Source organism: Vigna unguiculata, chromosome 7, assembly GCF_004118075.2.
Source record: "Vigna unguiculata cultivar IT97K-499-35 chromosome 7, ASM411807v1, whole genome shotgun sequence".
Taxonomy (NCBI): Eukaryota; Viridiplantae; Streptophyta; class Magnoliopsida; order Fabales; family Fabaceae; genus Vigna; species Vigna unguiculata.
Window position 1 is genome coordinate 10,779,677 of NC_040285.1, and position 6,121 is coordinate 10,785,797.

The window sequence follows — 6,121 nt, forward strand, 5'->3', positions numbered from 1 at the left end:
TGTATATTAATTTTCTACCCTTTTTCTCTCGGTCCAATCTGTTTTATTGTTGCAAGCGATCCTCTTTTGGTTGCATGTTATGTGTAAGTCAACAAGTCTTTGTTGATCAATGATCATGATGGTATGTTCTAATCGTTCTTGTGATGTTTCTATGTGTAAATAGAGCATCCTGTGGAGATAAAGATGGTTTGGTCATCTAGAGTTGTTTACACAAGTGAGTGAAGCTAATTCTAGTTATTATATGTTTTAAATTGTTTAATTGATTTTTGGTATGTACTGTGAATTGTTGTTGTTATGATTCAATTGATATGTTTAATGGTTCGTAGATGTTGAAATTAGATATTTTATCATAATTATATGTTCATGAATTGTTTGAACTAGTGAGATATCTATCATGTGCATGTTTGATTGTGGATTGAATATTAAACCAGTATATGTGATTAATTGAGTTGGTTAGTACGTTTTCTGATCTATATAAATCATTGGATTGGTTTGGTATGGTTGGAATGGAATGAAATTCGTAGGCTTGGGTCTTTTACATTATGCAGACTCGTTGGGCAAGGGTTGAGTCGCTAAATGAAGTCAAAGTTAGAGAGTTCACTGACTTGATGGTCGTTAGGCGAGACTATTCTCGTTGGATGACTCCAAAGTCAGATAACCCACTAACCTGGCTATCGATGGGAGTTGTTAGCAGTTGGTAGGCGGGTTCTAGCATATTAAATCATGGGAGGTCTAGGGGTTCTCTAGTCGCAAGGTTTTTCATAAAGTAGATTTTCACATGGCACTACGAGATTGGTTCGATTTTCATGAGAGTGAGAGTGCCACATGTCAAGCTCTCCTTCACCAAGATAGCATTTTTAGGATTTTGGTGCATATTAGAATTATAGGGTTTTTGACCATTTTGGAAACACCTTACTCTAGAGTTGGCCCAACCTCTCTATGAGCACCATCAACCACCTTCATTCTACCCATTAACCACCAAAATCGAGAGCATTATGCCTTCATCACCTTGCTTCTGTGAACTCACCACCATATAAATCATTGGATTGGTTTGGTATGGTTGGAATGGAATGAAATTCGTAGGCTTGGGTCTTTTACATTATGCAGACTCGTTGGGCAAGGGTTGAGTCGCTAAATGAAGTCAAAGTTAGAGAGTTCACTGACTTGATGGTCGTTAGGCGAGACTATTCTCGTTGGATGACTCCAAAGTCAGATAACCCACTAACCTGGCTATCGATGGGAGTTGTTAGCAGTTGGTAGGCGGGTTCTAGCATATTAAATCATGGGAGGTCTAGGGGTTCTCTAGTCGCAAGGTTTTTCATAAAGTAGATTTTCACATGGCACTACGAGATTGGTTCGATTTTCATGAGAGTGAGAGTGCCACATGTCAAGCTCTCCTTCACCAAGATAGCATTTTTAGGATTTTGGTGCATATTAGAATTATAGGGTTTTTGACCATTTTGGAAACACCTTACTCTAGAGTTGGCCCAACCTCTCTATGAGCACCATCAACCACCTTCGTTCTACCCATTAACCACCAAAATCGAGAGCATTATGCCTTCATCACCTTGCTTCTGTGAACTCACCACCATATAAATCATTGGATTGGTTTGGTATGGTTGGAATGGAATGAAATTCGTAGGCTTGGGTCTTTTACATTATGCAGACTCGTTGGGCAAGGGTTGAGTCGCTAAATGAAGTCAAAGTTAGAGAGTTCACTGACTTGATGGTCGTTAGGCGAGACTATTCTCGTTGGATGACTCCAAAGTCAGATAACCCACTAACCTGGCTATCGATGGGAGTTGTTAGCAGTTGGTAGGCGGGTTCTAGCATATTAAATCATGGGAGGTCTAGGGGTTCTCTAGTCGCAAGGTTTTTCATAAAGTAGATTTTCACATGGCACTACGAGATTGGTTCGATTTTCATGAGAGTGAGAGTGCCACATGTCAAGCTCTCCTTCACCAAGATAGCATTTTTAGGATTTTGGTGCATATTAGAATTATAGGGTTTTTGACCATTTTGGAAACACCTTACTCTAGAGTTGGCCCAACCTCTCTATGAGCACCATCAACCACCTTCATTCTACCCATTAACCACCAAAATCGAGAGCATTATGCCTTCATCACCTTGCTTCTGTGAACTCACCACCATATAAATCATTGGATTGGTTTGGTATGGTTGGAATGGAATGAAATTCGTAGGCTTGGGTCTTTTACATTATGCAGACTCGTTGGGCAAGGGTTGAGTCGCTAAATGAAGTCAAAGTTAGAGAGTTCACTGACTTGATGGTCGTTAGGCGAGACTATTCTCGTTGGATGACTCCAAAGTCAGATAACCCACTAACCTGGCTATCGATGGGAGTTGTTAGCAGTTGGTAGGCGGGTTCTAGCATATTAAATCATGGGAGGTCTAGGGGTTCTCTAGTCGCAAGGTTTTTCATAAAGTAGATTTTCACATGGCACTACGAGATTGGTTCGATTTTCATGAGAGTGAGAGTGCCACATGTCAAGCTCTCCTTCACCAAGATAGCATTTTTAGGATTTTGGTGCATATTAGAATTATAGGGTTTTTGACCATTTTGGAAACACCTTACTCTAGAGTTGGCCCAACCTCTCTATGAGCACCATCAACCACCTTCATTCTACCCATTAACCACCAAAATCGAGAGCATTATGCCTTCATCACCTTGCTTCTGTGAACTCACCTCCATCATGGTCATCATCTTCTAGCTTTGGTCCAACTTAACTTGAGGAGGAGACTATCATTTGGTATCGAGATCTTTGGTTCTACAAGAGCTAGGTTTCATGGTCCTACTTATCTTATTGGTTTTATCTGTCGTCTATGTGTTGTTCTTTATTGTCTCCATTTTCACTTCCATATATGTTGTTTTCCTGGTTCTAGTTTTTGTTCTTCTTTTGAACCATTTGACTTATGAACTAAGTTCATATATTTGTGTTGTTAGTGTGCTTTTGTATTTTATTAAGTCTTTTCTTCATTTATATGGTTCCATTTTGATGTTGTGTTGGGTCATTTTTATTTCCACATTCATCCATGTTGTCTAGATTTATGTGTAGTAGTCATTTTTCCTAGTTTGAGCTTTGCAAAAATCAAAAAAATATATGTTCAAGTTTGTTTACAAAATTGCACTGTATACATCCATTTGAGTATTTTTACTTTATATTTTTTATTTTATACTTATCATTAGACCATTGGCAAAATTCTTAGAATTAAGTTTATCTTATGTTTGTTTGAGTTTCATGTTATATTTTGATTCTAGTAAGTTTTTCTTTCATATTGTGTGTCTTCAACCTTTGAGCTTCCAAAAGCATTTTCCAAAATAGATTTATGTTGTGTAGTGGTGTGTATGTGTTCTGAAAAACAGAAAAGAGAAAGGACAACAAGAATCGAACCGTTTTTTGAACAAAATAAAAAAGCACAGGAAAAGTACCAAAGCAAAAAACAAAAGTGTTTACAAGGCACCATATTTAAATTTTGATGCATGATACACATCCGTACTCCAATGCATTTCTCCTTAAGTCAAAATAAATATGTTTTCGAACTTTTTCTTTCAAATTCAAAGCATATGTTCCTGCGAGAATCTCGACAATCACTTGTTTTGATTTTACATATTGATTATTTTGAAATAATAAAAAAAAAATTGGTAGAATAGTCACATTATCTATAATGTCACCACCACTAAATATTTTGTGTGAACTTTGATGTTGATCTTGCAACCATTTTTAGGTTTTGATGCATGTTATCATTCTAGGGTTTTGGACCATTTTGGAGACACCTTACTCTATAAATATAGTTGTCTCTCCTATGTATTTTTCACTTTAAGATGCTTAATGTTATGTTGCCAAATTTATTTTGTGTCATATCTTGTCTCTTAGTCACTTGCTAGAGCATCCCATGAGGTGCCTCTAGTACCTTTTTCTCCAGAGTTGGTCTAACCTCTCTTAGAGCACCACAAATAATCTTCATCCAACCACCAAAACACTATAATCGATCTTACCATCACCATCCACCAACTTTCGCGCATCAATCATAACCATAGCCTCATTTTCAAACTTTGGCCCAACCTAGCTTTGTTGGTATGTTTTATGTTTGCATTCTTCTTTATACAATAATCCCCTTATCAATGTGAGCAGATAAAGATACAGGTTTAGGGTTTTCCTTTGAAGGATGATGAGCCAATTGATGGCAAACCCCTAGCCAAGAGTCCAATCACTAGGAGCATAGGCAAACAAATTCAAGAGGAGTTATCATCATCTATGCAAGGTAAAGCTAAATTCATTTTCACTTGGGCCATCATGAAGCATTTCTAAACCTTGTATTAAGGGTCATGTACTGTAAGATTTCTTTTAGGCCTTGTATTAAAGGCCAAGTTGTGTAGGGTTTTTGAACAATCTTGCTTAAGTTGTAGTGAAATGTTTGCGCCTAGCTTAAGTCAATCTTGGGTGATTAGTTTCGTAACCTGCTTGGTGGAAGACGTCTCACACACATGATGCCACATGGCAAGTCCTTAGTATAGAGTTTTCTTACAAAGGTAGTACTCACGTGTCATTTCCTAGCGGAGAAACTTTTGCAAAAGTGGCTTTCCACATAAGAGTGGATAGTTTTCCTAAAAGTGAGAGGATTTAGGCCATTTTTCTGTGAACCAACCACTTGGCCAAGCAACCTTGCCTTGCACTATTTTCCATTACACCCTTATTTGAGCCTTATTGACCCATTGTCTTGAAAATTCTCAACTCATTAGAAGTTCAAGACCTAAAACCATGATCAACCCAACCTTAGATCTGTGAGGAACCTTAGAACTGTTTTAAGTCCTACTGAGAGCCAAACATTGTGTTCCTTTTCATTGATTTCCTGTTATCAATGATTAGCAATGATGGATATGCGAGTAAACTTCGTGTTCTTATCAAAGGATTAAAAGTGAAGAAAAGTGCAGATTTGCAGAATCATGGTGATATGCAATCTTGCATGTGAAGAAGAGATTTGCGAGTGTAAAATATGTTTTTACAATAACACCCTAGTTAAACAACGTGCAATATGTGTAATACAAACTAATTTAATAGGTTGATAACAGGTTCCATGGGTAGGGAACCGATTCCATGGAGATGAGAACTGATTTCATATTCCATTTGTATAAATAATTATGGGCCTCGGTAATAGATTCTATATGTATAAGTTGGGAATATATATATATATATATATATATATATATATATATTAATTTTAATTATAGGAATAAAATGGTAATTTTATATTTTATTTTATTAAAATATTTTTTTTATTTTATCACATCCATCAAATTTTTTACAAATTTTCATAAATTTTACTTTCAAATCTCTTCACTTTTATCCTCAAATACCTTAAAAGAAACAATTCAAATTTTACCTTCAAATCTATCCAAATTCATCCACTCACTCTCTTTAAATCCTTCGTCACAAAAGAATGCACCCTAGATGTGGGTGAAGAGGTGTTGAATCTGTTTTTACTATTTTAATGCATTGTGAGAATTTGCAAGGGTGGTATGAATGAGAAAATTTGAAAAATCTGAACAAAAAGAGAATGAAGAAAAAAAGTGGTCTACATTAAAATAGGGCTCAAAACCATATTATAGAGTTTTCTAAACCATAATATTATGGACAATCATTCCAACCATATTTTTAACAGCCTTTACTGTGAGTCACAATTTTTCCGGCAGCTGCCATAATTTGTGAGCCTTACTATAATCACTTTGATGAACCACAGTTTTGAACAGTAATCACTCTCCATACTGGGGAAGACTTTTTGATAGGAAACCTTTATTCTAGAATTGAGATTTCACAGCCAAAATGTCATAGAAGGTTAACAAAGTTTTCTTTTGATTCCTTAAATTCCTTTATTTTGTCGAATATTGGATTCTTATCTCCATAATTGCTCAAAGGATGCCTTCGACCTAAGTAGAAACAAAATATACCGGCGATGCCAATTTACATGTTTCTTCTTCTACATGGTCCTTTCCTATCAAACAGCAAACTCTTAACTTGGTTTGATTAACTGATTAATTTCAACGTTTCTATTTGTTGGGACCAGCATAATAGACCAGTATAATCCCAAATTAAATTTTAAAAGG